Genomic DNA, 13,765 nt, shown 5'->3' with positions numbered 1-13,765 from the left:
ATCTAGAACAACGGACTGAAATAGATTATATGACTTGTCGGGGAGGGAGAGCGGGATTCAGGAAATTCCTATAAAAAAGAGGTCTGGCTCTTCAAAGCCATAGTCACTAGGAGATGAAATGCAAGTATAAATTTTGAGATATTAAATGTAAATGTTGAAATGATAGAATCAATGTTAAAAATAAGTTTAAAAGAAAAATACCTAATATATTGTCATACTTTAAAAACTATGTGAACTGGTAAATAAAGTTGATTACAGCATCATATTTGACTTGTAGCCAAATGAGTCAAAAGTATTGCTGAACCTCTCAAATATACCTAGAATAAAAGATACACTGTAACAACACTCTTATTCTCTATTGACCAATCACACATAAATTATTATACTCAGTAACAAGTGCCATTCTTTTTTTAACTGCTGTTCTTAAGTGGCCCCAATTTCCCATGTTGCTCTCCTCTGCTCCCACAGTCAGTCCCCACCCTGTCGTTCATGTCCATGGGTCATTTACACTTGTTCTTTAACTAGTCCCTTCCCCTTCTTTAATTCCCCATTCTTAAAGAACAACACTGACATAGTGGATATCTTTTTGGTCAAGAGAATGAGAAATTTAGGAGAAAAAACAGTAGCCATATGCAAAATGCCTAAGTTTTGAAGTTATGCATTCATTCACTCAACAAATAATTATTAAAGATTAGGACTTACTGTTCTAGGAAGTAGGGACATTTCCATGGACAAGAAAAAGCCCATGCACTAATACCGCTAAATTCCAAGAATAAAGATGTACATATGTATATAGTATGTCTACTCTACCTTATTCTGAAAAGGCTTCACTTGGCTTACAAATTACATAAAGAATAAAAGGAGACAAAAAGTGCGCATAGTTGACAAAGAGGAAGCAAAGGAAAAATAAGATTAGGGACAAATAGGGACTAGAAATTAAATTCAAAAAGAAGAATTAATTTTCCATCAATGAAGGGTACTCAATATGGATGAATGGCCATATGGTGTGATGAATGGCCATAAATGGGATAATAGTAATAATACCACTGCTGAACCTTACATGCCATTTAGTACTATTTTAAGTGCTTCAACTATTTTAAATAATTCCTCATTACAACTTATGATAAAGAAGCTGGACTTTCTTCATGTTACAGGTAGGTAAATCATACGCACAGAGACTTCAATTAACTTGTAAAAAGTCACAAAGCTTGTAGGTAGAAGAGCCAAAATCAAAACCCAATAATCTGTCTTCACATTAAGTCCATACAAGCAATAAAATCTCATTTAAGAATTAAAGTCTTCTAAAATTTAAAAACAAAATATCCTCAAATTTTAATATTATATACTCTGTATACATTTTTCTCTGTAATAGCTCCAAAATTCAACTTTATAAGAAACTAGGCCTTATGTTAACTTCTGACCTTTCAATGACCTAGGTATTCTCCCTGGTTAATGGCTAGTTCTACTTCTATGTAAACAACTTCAACTCTCTTACTACTTCTGGCTTATTAATGATAACTACAAGAGCGGCCGAGTACGGCTAGACACTCAGCCCTTCTGGATTTCCACTTCAGCTACATCAGTCACCTGCAGTGACCACTGCTTCTCTAAGTCCCAGTTACTTTATCAACAGCTCAGGAAGAAAAGTCCCGAGGGGACAGGACAAGGAAACTGGGTTATTGTGCACTTAGGAACACGGGTGGGCACACAGTCAGTATTTGGCTGAGGGCGGCCTCATAGATCTATGAAAAACAACTCTGCATCTTTTTGCCGTGCAGTAGTCTTACCAAAGAACCACTCCCTCGCTCACTGTTACACGCTCGGTGGATTTGGGTCACAACTATGAACCTTGTAGAGCAGGGTTACGGACCAATCACACAGAGAAATACACAGGTTTGAAAAACCATGATGTGGACGCTTACTAATTGAAGTAATAGAAGCAGATACCAAGATTTAAGCCTATGAGTCTCTGAATAAATTTGTATAACAATTAGTATATAGAAAAGTGGAAGAATAATGAAGAATATTTTAGACTAATTTCCTAAATGAGTTCTAAGGCTTTAGTGGTATCTGGTATAACCAGGAACCATTATGAAATGTGTAAACAACAAGAGATGGGCTTTTTTTCAGAACAAAAAAAAGTATACTTTCAAAGGAATTAACAATTAATATGTGTAATTCTAACAATCATGCTGTTATGTGAAGCCTAAGGTTCCATCTTTCAGTTAAAAAGAACAACGACCCTTTAAGTATATTATTTAATTATAAAAGAGTTCAGTTATAGCTCTGATTTCACTGCCAGAAGCAGTAAAAATATTCATTGTGGATAATGTACAGTGGACTAACATTTTCTGATAGCCTTTTAAACCTGTATTATAACTTCTAATACATACTCTTAATGTGGCTAATGCTTCTGAAATTCTCATTCCAAGATCAGGAAAATATGTATTCCCCACTTTTAATAAGGGGTTCAATACTTATCAATTAAAGCATATAAAAAAAGCAAAACAACTGGCCTCTACCATGTAAACAAGTCTCTCACAATCCTATGAGGAGAAGGCAGAACTGTCCTCCTAGAAAGAAACGACGGATAGATGAGGGTAAGCAACATGACCGAGGGAGGTCACATACGCAAGCGGCAGATCCAAGATTCTGCCCTAGACGAGGCTTTAATTCTATCCAACACGTAACATAAAACAAGGTGGTCACACAATCAAAACTGGAAATAGTTGAGAGGCTTGTCCAAGTAATATTTTCCTATTTTCTTCTTAAAAGGTCTTCAAGGATGGATTGTCAACATCCTTACTTCCTGGAACATTCATATGCCTTTTTCACTCTTAACCTTCAAAACGCTTTTCCCTTCACCTGAAATGTATTTCTCCAATTGAAAGGTACCTGTTTTCTTTTCTCATACCTTCGTTAAATAATAGATGGCTGGTATAAACCCCTTTTACATGATTGAAGTTAACACAGGCAACCCTTTAAATTATTTCAGATAAGTCATCAAACTTCACTCAACCTTTTTTTCATTAACTTTTAACTATGTGACCTTTTACTGGTTGCTGCTTATCTTTTCTGAAGAACCATTATCAAAATTGGGCTCAAACACCTAAAGAAATCCAGTATTTTAGAAGAGCGCAGAAACACTTACGTCTTACACACGACATGGCTGCACCAGACTGGGTGAAAGTGAGGCGTGTGCATTACCTACTGCGGCTCAGCTCAGTGGGTGCCCTGTAGCCTGGCAGCCACCGCCTACCTTGCCATAACCAGGGATCACCCCCAGACAATGAGGTGACACGTCTCTGACGGCAGTTGCCACAGGTCTTGGTGGTTTAGTTCTGAATGATGGGCCTAAAGCATTGCTTACAAAAACCATTGAGTGTGAGAAAAGCTTTCTAACCAGTGACCTAAGATTTCATTTTATGAAGCTAAACAAAGAACAAAGCAGAAGAAATGAAATTAAAAACAGAAAGCCATAAAATAAAAACAGAAAGACAACACAGCTGAGTTTGTTTCTTTGAAATGACTGATAAACCACTAACTCAGCTAAATGAAAGGATAAACCACTAAACTAAATGAAAGAGAGAAAAGTATAAATTAATATGTGGAATGGATTATCACCGTGAATCCTACAGGCATTAAAAGTATATTACAGAAATGTTTATGAACAATGTTATGCCAACAAATTCAATTACTTAGATAAAACTGACAAACCCCTGCAAAACACAATTTTCCAAATGGACACAGATAAGTGAAAATCTAAATAGCCTATATTTATTAAAAAGTTAAATCCATTATCAAAAAACCTTCCAACAAAGAAAAGTGCAGACCCAGATGTTTTTGTCAGTGAATTCTGTGACTCGTTCGTAAAACAGTAAGGAACACTTCCAAACCTATTTTTACAATAACCCTAATCATAAAACCTGACATGGATGACACAAGAAAATGAAATTATAAACCAAAATCTCTTAGGAATATAGACACAGAAATCCTTAAAAATTGTAACCAAACCAAATCTAGCAACGTGTATGATGCAGAACACATCGCGGATTCCCCCAGGAGTGCACGCTGCTGTTCTGACGCTCAAAACCCAATGCCGCGCTGCCGGGAGGAGCGTAACACAGCACAGTCACTCTGGAGGACAACTGAGCAGTTCCTTAGAAGCTGAACACAGATTTGCCGTATGACCAAGAATTCTACTCCTAGGTATCTATAAAAATGTATGTTCACACAAACTTATATGCAGATGTTCATAAAAGCATTATTAGCCACAATGATGAGGTAAAAATCATCAAAATGTGGTCTATCCACACAATGGAAAGCTCTTTGGCAATAAACGGGGACATGAGTGAGCCTCGAACACATTATGCAAAATGACAGAAGTCAGACCTAAAAGACCCTCCGGGGCGTGACTCCGTTTCCGTAAAACACCCCGCGAAGGCGCAGCCAGAGGGCGCACTTCAGGGACGGCTGCGGCTGCAGACGCGCGGGGCAGGGGCCCCGGGTGGCTGCGACCCGGGGGTGGGGAGGGCGGGAAACGTCCCCAAGGGTCGATGACTCTCGCCGTTGAGAGACGACGTAAAAATACAAAAACTCTTTAGCGCGTAGGCTAAAAACAGGTGAATTTCATGGTATGTAAATAGCTGAATAAACTTTTAAAAACGTAATTATTATCAAATTAAGTACTTCAATCAATATAAAAATATCATTTGACAAAATTCACCCATGTGATAAAAAAAAAAACAAAAACAACTTTTCAGCAAACTAGCAATGGAAGGAACATCCTCAACCAGATAAACGGTGCTGAGGAAGACCCACGAGTACCACCAAGGGCGAAGCGCCCCGGCGGCCAGGCCCCGGGCACGCCCTCCCAGCACGGGGCGGTCAGCGCCGCCGCCCGCGCCGCCCGCACTCGGCGCTGTGTCCGGGCCCCGCTGATGGGGCGCGAAGAGAGGCAGAGGGGTCGGGACAGCAGCCGCGCTGCCGTCTCCGCTTCCGGGGACGCGCGGGGACAGGCCGGCGCGCACGGAACGCGGCGAGGGATACGCAGAACAGCCGTTTAGGTGCGTGAGTGACTTCAGCGAAGTCAGAGACTACAAGCTCAACAGACCAAAGTCAGTTTCATTTTTATATTGAGCACCACACACTTAGAAAATGAAATATTTAAAGTCTATTTACAATAGCATCAAAAAACACTTAGGAATAAGTGTAACAAAAACATGGGTAATGCCTCTAAACTAGAAACTACAAACCATTGCAGGGAAAAATTTTTAGAAGATTTGAGGTCAATTAGAGATATATCATGTTCAAGAACTGGAAGACTTGGTATTTTTAAGAATTCACCTCCGCCTTCCCCCCCCAATTTTAACTATACATTCATACAAATCTATTTTTAAGCCCACCAGGCCTCTTGGCAGAAACTGACATTTGATAATAAAATACGTACAGAATTGCAAAAGCAGCAGCAACTAGGATATTCACCATCAGGGGGCGAAAGTCACCGAGCACTGACACCGCCCGGTTTCCAAATCCGCCCTGGCGCCCCCGCGCGGCCGCGGCCGCGGCCGCGGGGCGGGGCGGGGGGCCTTCTCCACGACGGCAAGGAGCAGACGGACGGGTACCAACATGCGGGGGGCGGGGGGCCTGAGCCGCTGTCTCCACACTCAGAAATGACTCCCGTGTGGATGACAGACCAGACGTCAACACTGACGCCACAGCCTCGCCGAGAGGACCCCGGACAGCGGCCGCGCGGCCTCCGGCGGGGACGATGTTTCTCAAGGACACAAGCAGCCGTGACCGTAAAAGAAAAAACTTGAGTTAGATTCCACCAGAATTAAAAAGTATTTTCTCATGAAAACACAGCTTTAGGTGAACAGAATATTTACAGACTGAAAAATCTGAAACAGCATATGCCTGACAAAGAAATAGTATCTACTTTTGTTTCAAACTCCTAATTTTTTACTTTAAAAGTTGGCAAAAGATTTGAATAGGTACTTCACAAAACACTTTACACTAGCCGACAGGGGCATGAAAATGCGCAGAGCACCAGCAGCCATCGCAGGAGTTCACGCTAAACCACAGCGAGACGCCCCTGACCCGCCGGAGCGGCCGGAGGCGCCGTCCACGCCCGCCCGGGGAGGCGGGTGGCTCGCCCGCAGGCAGGGTCGGCGCCGCAGGCGAGGGGTCTCACCGTCACTGTCACGGCGGCAGAGCATCTCTGACTCGCGGTGAGCGACACATCCGTAGGTATTTGTCCAGAGGAAACAGAAGCACGGGTAGAAGAACCTTCGAGGAGGCCTCACTGGTAGTGGCCGGACACCCGGAGCCCCAGGTTCCACCGAGAGGGGGACGGATGCACCGCGGCACTGCGGTCACGGCAGGCCCGCAGCGACAGGGGGGGCACACGCCGACCGCGCGACGGGAGCGCGGCTGGGTGATGAGGGCGGCCGCAGCCTCCCCCGGGGTCCGGCCTGACCCAAAGTGCAGGACGCCTAACTGGCGCCACAGAGTCCGGTTCAGAAAACGAAGCATCCAGTACAAGCCTGAGGGCGGGCCCGGCTCCGCGGCTCCCGGGACAGGGCGCCGGCCGCCGCCCTGGGGCCGGGCCTCTCACGCCCCCCAGCCCCGCAGCCCCGCAGCCCCGCAGCCCCGCAGCCCCGTCGAGCCGCCAACGCCGCACCGGCTCCGTCGGCAGGGCTGGACGCGCAGAGTGCGTTTCAGCGGCGAGGACGCAAGACCGACTGTACTCCGCATTACTATTTATTAATTACTGTATTGTTTTCCATACAAACAACGAATACCTTTCCATACCTTTGTCCCACCCTGTATTTTAAAAAATATTTAAACATCTGTCTCTTCCCCGGCCCCGGGGATCACCACTTAGGAGAAAAACCAGTTTCATTCATCATGTTTTTAGCACCAACTTCTTAGCATGCGCTTGGTATCTTAGAAAAAAAATTCCCACCAAAAAAAACTTCTTAAAACATGTTTCTATCCCAGTGTATCTAACCGTCTACTTTAATATCAGCCTATGTTCTGGTTCAAAAAAAACAAAACAAAAACCTATTTAAAAATCATCATTAGCACGTTGAAGCCTAAAAGGACCCCAGACACCGTCTATCCCAATCTTTCTTTCAGTCAGGAAGACTTCAATGGATCGCCCAACTAATCAGTAAGAAAGACAAGATGAGAATCCAAGTCAAAACCAGTATTCTTTTCACTAACAACAAACCCTTCTAACACCGCAAGTGAAAAAAATAACAGGAATAAAACTAAACTCTGTTCAAAATGAACCCCAAAAGTAGTCTGAGGGTACTCCATGCTCCTCAGGGCACCAGCCGGTTAGGAGACCAAATCACAACAGGAAACATAGTGCTTCCTTCCTCAAAGTCTTATTCAAGAAAATAAAAAGTCACTTGAAATAAAAAGTGTGCTTACTGACGAAGCTGACTTACATCCTGGCACAGGCTCCTCATCCCATCTCCAGACTGGCAGGCACGTCACAAGTATGCAACCTGATCGGCAGGCCACATTTTGAAAAGTGATGAGCTACATGAACACACAGTGTAGTGGCAGAAACAAAAAATAATATGATCTGTCTAATACATAATTCATACACACAGTTCCCATTTGAAGAATAAAACAAAAAAATAGCATCCTTTATTTTGCTTTCAAATATACATTGGTATATACGAATATATGTTCATACATATACGAACGTACAGAGGCAGAGAAAGATCTAGAGAGAGAGAGACACACACAGGCTCAGGGGTGCGATGCTTGGCTCGAGGTCACGAAGCAAGGCCGAGGCAGAGCAAGGATTGGAATTCCGATCAGCCAAACCAACAAGGCCAAGTTCTACAGAAAACCAGAATTCAAAAATGGATCCGACTCAAAGAGCACTCACATGTGAACTCTTACCTCTTTGAGTCAAGGTCATCGTCCACAGGTAAGGCCAACCACAGCAGGTGCGGGCTTTCCCATGGAAAAAGCTGCCGTACGCAGATCCGTCCCATGGCGTCAGGAAAAGAACACAAGCGATGCTGAGAGTGAGAGGAAGAGAGCCCTGTCTGTCTGATCAGAGCGACCCACCTGGAAGGCAGGGGTTGCTTCACTCAAGCCAACACCTGCTCCCGGGCCCAAAGTCCTTGCCAAGCTCCTCTTTCACCACATCTACAACGGGGACAGAAGTCCCTATGTCATAGAGTTACTGTATTAATTGAGAATACTGTATTTCCTTTATTCTAAAAGTATTTTTTACATTTTAACATTTCTGAAGTCAACATATAACTCATAAATGATGTGTACATTTAATGTAGTGTTTTTTCTCTCCCAACCAAGAGCTGTTACTAAATCAGTCACAGTCCACAGCCCAGTGACACACCTAACCAAAACTCGTAACTACTCTCATTATTTTATTATATTTGGTGCAAACAAGCAACAGATGATTCTGGTTTGTTTTGGAAACAGCTCTTCCCAGAACTTTTCTTTATGTGTTCATATATAAATATGTACATGTTTAGTTCTTTGTTTTTATTTCTCCATTTCTTCCTAGTCCTTAGAGTCTGGAGGCCTTGATTTTGCCAATTTTGCAGTATTGTAAACTACATGACATTTCAAGAATGGACCCAAGATTGTTGAGAGATTAATGTATTTACCATTACTAATGGAATGTCAAAAAAAGGAAATACTTAACTGCCTTTAAACCCTCTGAGTTAGAGAAGGATCCACAGCAGACACAGAAGCCTAAGCTAAGCCCTAAAAGACAAGCACCCATGTGCTGAGAGAGAGAAATGCTCCTAGAAGGTGGGCTACACTTGAACACAGCGTGCCAAGTTAGACTTCCAGGTCCGGGTGCCCCTGCCTCATCCTGCCTCCTAAGCAAACTTCTGTTCCCCCGCACAGCCAACCTCAAGAATCCTCCACTGTAAATCCTTTTCTGACTCCTGTAGGCCACTTGTCACTTTCTCCTCTGTGACACTATATTCTAATACCTAGTTTTACTCAAGACCACAAGAGAAAGAAAAGTCAGGGCCAGGATTTGAGTTCAAATTAGTCAAACCACAAAGGCCTCAACACAATGTTTAGTATTTTTTATTTCACACATTATTCTCCTAGGAACTTGAAGTCCTGAGGAAAGAACCATCATTCCAATGCCACTTTATCCCAGGTTTCCGTGTTTATCCCCAGGTTTGGCACTGGAGCTCACAATCACCACCTAGAAATAAAATGCAGGTTTAAATTAATCTCCTTCTCCTCTCCACCAGGTATTTAGAAATCTTCCGGGGTTTAAGATCACCCAAGAATGCCGCGGAAATATACTCTAAAATGTTAATGGATGACCACAACAGGTAGCACCAACTCTCAAACATTCAACAGCTCTCCAAATACACAGCACAGGCTCTGTAGGCAAGTCATCGCTGGAACCCGCCGGGGCAGCCCCTGCCTCAGGCACGGCGGGGGAGCACGCGGCAACGCCTCCAGACAGCCGCTTCCTGGGTCCCCTCTCTCTACTCCGTTCCAGTAGCAGCTTGCCCCAGGTGGGATCAAGTGTCTGTCCACTGGTATCCCAGTTAATGGTCCTTCCTCACTCATCCTTCCCAGGGCTGCCCCTCTCTCCTCTTGCCTCCCTTCCTTTAAAATATAGTTGATTAGATACAAATAGGTATTTACAGATTTTCTTCAAGGCAGCCCCCAACAGCCTGGAATATCTCCTTTTTGGTCCATACGCAGTCATTATCTTTTGGGCCCCATCGTCAATCTCAATAGTGCAGAGACAGAAACACACGTTGGATAGGGTCTCAATGGATGATCAATAAAATAGTTCCTAAACAAAACTGAGAAATACAAGCAACACCATGGAGCCGTAGGAGCGTGTTAACTTCCGGAAGGTAAAAGTACAATAGTAGCCGACAGAGACTAAAGCCTGAGCGCCTCGGGAGAAATGAGGAGCAGCGGGGTGGGGTGGGGTGGGGTGGGGCGGGGCGGGGCGGGCCTTGCGACTGGAGTCGGGCCAATGGCCCTGGCTCCTGAGCGCGGAGCAGACAGGAAACACTGGCTGACCACCGGGGCCTGCAGACGGGGATCTGATGGCTTAGGAACCAAAACCTCAGTTAAGTTTAAACATCCACAGGTAAGTGTGCTGAACGCCTGCCATAGTGTCCCCGAAGCTAAACACCTGGTGCTATTTCCAGAGCATAATTGCAATGAGGCTGCAGCCAGAATTTAAGACAGCAGCTAATTTCTAAGGATTTCGAAAGCACAGGCAGGAAGCACAGCAAGTATTGCCTCTGTTTGAAACCTAACAACACTTACTACCTATGAAATCTTGACATTATTTACGCCTTTAACCATTAGTTGTATCATCACTACCTAACCTCAGGGAGCTCTCCTGAGACTGAATACATGTAAAGCACTTAGCACATGGATTTTCAACCCACATGCCACAAGAATTTTTTAAAAACATGCAATACCTAACTACTTAGTCTGGGCACTGACCTCTTTTGCCTTAGATTTTCAGATAAGAATATGACAGCAGCCACCACAGTAGCAGCCACCTGGTGAGGGTGCCCTGTCTTGGACCATAAATATCTATGGGTCATGTATCGGAGCTGCATCTTATTGGTCACACTGGGTGATAAGGTTGCATCTCATTGGTTAATTCTTGGTACCAGAAATCTTTATATACAAGTATAGGCACCTGACTTCTTAAAGTCATTTTGGAGCAAAAAAGAGGAGGTCATTACTATTATTATTTTTGTAAATCATTCAAATTATATCTTTTTTTGTCAGACCAGCAAAATATATATTTTTCAGTGTGCCACAGATCTCTGGTAACCAGTCTGGTAACCTCAAGCTTGCCCTGGGAGGAGACCGACAAGGCTGGACATCGCTGACTTGGCGCGGTGCCCGCCTGGCGCCTCATGAACTCAGCAGAGTCTCCTCACCATCACTACCGCTGTTTCTGAAGGAGGACGAAGGCCTCGACTTTCTACAAACACTGCAGCCGATATAAAAATAACCTTGTAATGAGCTGAAGAAAGGAGCCAAAACGGTTTGGGCTTAGTGACACCAGTAAGTAACTAGTGTCTTTGGATGCACAGAGGAAGACATATGAGAACAAAAACATGAGGGAGAAAAGAAGGAAAAAGCAGTAGAAAGGAAAAGAATAAAATAATTCCAAGTATAGAAAGTCAGGGATGTGTATAATGAAAAAAACAGTATAAATTTCAAAGGGAATTTATATAAAACATTATAAATACAAGATCTTAAAGTTTTATAAAATCACTTGTTTTATCCTTTTTACTTAAGAACAGCTGTGTACCCTCAAAATTCCCATTAGAACACTGAACCACAGGATGTGACTGTATTTGGGCCTTCAGAGAGGTAATCAAAGTAAAAGGAGATCATACGAGTGAGCCCTAATCCAACAGGACTAATGTCCTTACAGGAAGTGGAAATCAGCACACGGACACGCAGAAGACAGCCCGTATGCGGAGATGGGGAGAAGAGGTACATCTGTAAGCCAAGGGGAAAGGTTCACAAGAAACCAACTCCGCTAACACCTCGCTATTGGACTTCTCACCACCAGAATGGTGGTTGTTGACGCTACCCGGTCTGCAGAATTTGTCGAGGCAGCCCCAGCGAGCTGATGGACACACTAGCCAAACCCCAGTCCTCGGGTTAATCTAACAGAAGGGATACTTGCTGGACTAGAAATTCAGAGCCTGAAATACTTAGTCCTACAGTAGGGCAACTTCACATGAGTAGCAGATTAAATCAGTAACTTCTCTGTGCCTACATTCCTGTATCTTAAAATACAGAAAATCTTTAAATCCTATAAAGCACTAGTATTCCAGTATTCCATTACTCAATTCAGTCTTTTTTAAAATATGATTTTGATTAACACAAAAATTGCAATCTAAATACAACAGGGTACTCTTACTCTGATAAATCAAGTAAGTCTTCACGAAGTTATATATCCTGTTTTCCAGGTAAACTTACTTCTTGATTTCAGGTTTTGGTAAATAGGATATATTCAATACACGGACTTCCAGAAAGTGTATTTTCACATATATATTTTAATAGTAATTCAAAAAAGCAATTGTTTATTTCATTAAGAGAAAGTCTAGCAAATAAACAGAACATACTAGAAATAACAGTACTTTTACCTACTTCTACATATTATAATTGTCTCTTCACCTCTGTAGCATTGTTTACGATCTGCCTTCCAAAGTATTTGCTGACAATAAATTGCATTTAATTTGTTGCCATATTGATTTCCATGAATTATTTAGGCAATTTTTACCAGTGCAGGAAGAACAAGCTTCTCCCCAATGATATGTGGTTGTTAAATCGTTGCTATTAAGTGAATGCATTACTTGGGATAAGGTTTACTGACACCTAACAGAACTCAACGTATGAGTGGCTCAAACAATATGACAGAGATGACACAGATGTGTGCCTGTATTTTTAAGTATATACTGTATGTGCACATGCATATATACACACATATATGCATACATATAAAAAAGGAAGCATGCTATTAGTTTCTTCCTATGGTTTGTCGACTTTTGAGATGTCACCTCTAAAGAGTACTATCCAATATAAATATAATGCAAACCACATACGTCATTTTAAATATTCTGCTACCCACACTAAAAGAAAGACATAAAATGAAACAGGAGAAATTAATTTATATTTTACTTAACGCAATATATCTAAAATAACATTTCAACATGTAGTAAATATAATAAATGATTAATGAGATAGTTCACATTTGTCATACCAAGTCTTGAAAACCAAGTGTGTGTTTTATGTTTTCAGAGCATTTCAAGTGGTCTTGATCGTTGTAGCCTCGATGCCTAGCATTGCATCAGGTATGTTACTCATTCAATAAATATTTGTTGACTAAAACACATATATGGTCAGAGATGCAGTCAGGCTGAAATGAGTATATTCAGACCCAATAGACAAGTATTCAAAAAGGGCAGGGGGCCCTAAGGGAAAGTAGCCATGAACAAAGAACTAAATAATCCGCGAATTAAATACAGTAATCCACTTTAAATAATTCAGTTAAAAATAAGTTGACTGTAGAATGATTATGACTCAATAACTGTATATTAAACATTAAGAGCTGACTATCATAATATAAAGCAAAGCTTTTATAAAGTCTTTAGTTTTTTTTCAGGAACAAACATTACTAGTGTCCCTCTTTAAAAACTAGTAACCCATACTACAAATGTCATACATCGAATTGTTAAAGTTGACTGTCATGAGCTACCTCCCCGTTGTTCTCTTTATTCCTTTTACATAAAAAGATAATAGATTGAGACTCTAAGATTCAGAACCTATTATCACGTCCATCCAAAGTCCCAACCACTCTCACTAGAACTTTAATCTCCACTGTAAATGCCCACGCCCCCTACTTTCCAAGCGGGCCGTCTTGAGTTTATTTCAGGGTCTGGCAGCGCGGTCGGTCGTACAACGTGACTGGGTCCAGCTGCCACTCTGAGCCAGTTTGTCATAAAGTAACTAAAATGCATTGGGTTCACCTTTCAGACTACAGATCACTAACAAGATTAAACATTATTCCAAGAATAATAAAAACCAATATAATTAATCAGCAACTCTGACTCAAATTTATTTGCTCAACATATTTCTTATAGAAATACCTAAATGAGCATTTCACAGACTAAAAATGGTTCTTTGCAGCTACTCTACCCGCTCTCCAAATAAGCAAGTCGCTGTCCCTGCAAAGAAA

At 42.2% G+C, this 13,765-nt stretch overlaps 1 protein-coding gene across 3 annotated transcripts in view; it reads right to left on the bottom strand.

The window, feature by feature from the left end:
- NBEA (neurobeachin) overlaps nt 1–13,765 on the bottom strand; it is a 482,091-nt gene that overhangs the window by 453,868 nt on the left and 14,458 nt on the right. The gene's annotated exons all lie outside the window — the stretch shown is intronic.

Source organism: Pteronotus mesoamericanus, unplaced genomic scaffold (genome assembly GCF_021234165.1).
Source record: "Pteronotus mesoamericanus isolate MK-2021 breed Mesoamerican mustached bat unplaced genomic scaffold, CSHL_Meso_final contig_94, whole genome shotgun sequence".
Taxonomy (NCBI): domain Eukaryota; kingdom Metazoa; phylum Chordata; class Mammalia; order Chiroptera; family Mormoopidae; genus Pteronotus; species Pteronotus mesoamericanus.
This window is presented reverse-complemented; position numbering and strand designations above follow the sequence as displayed.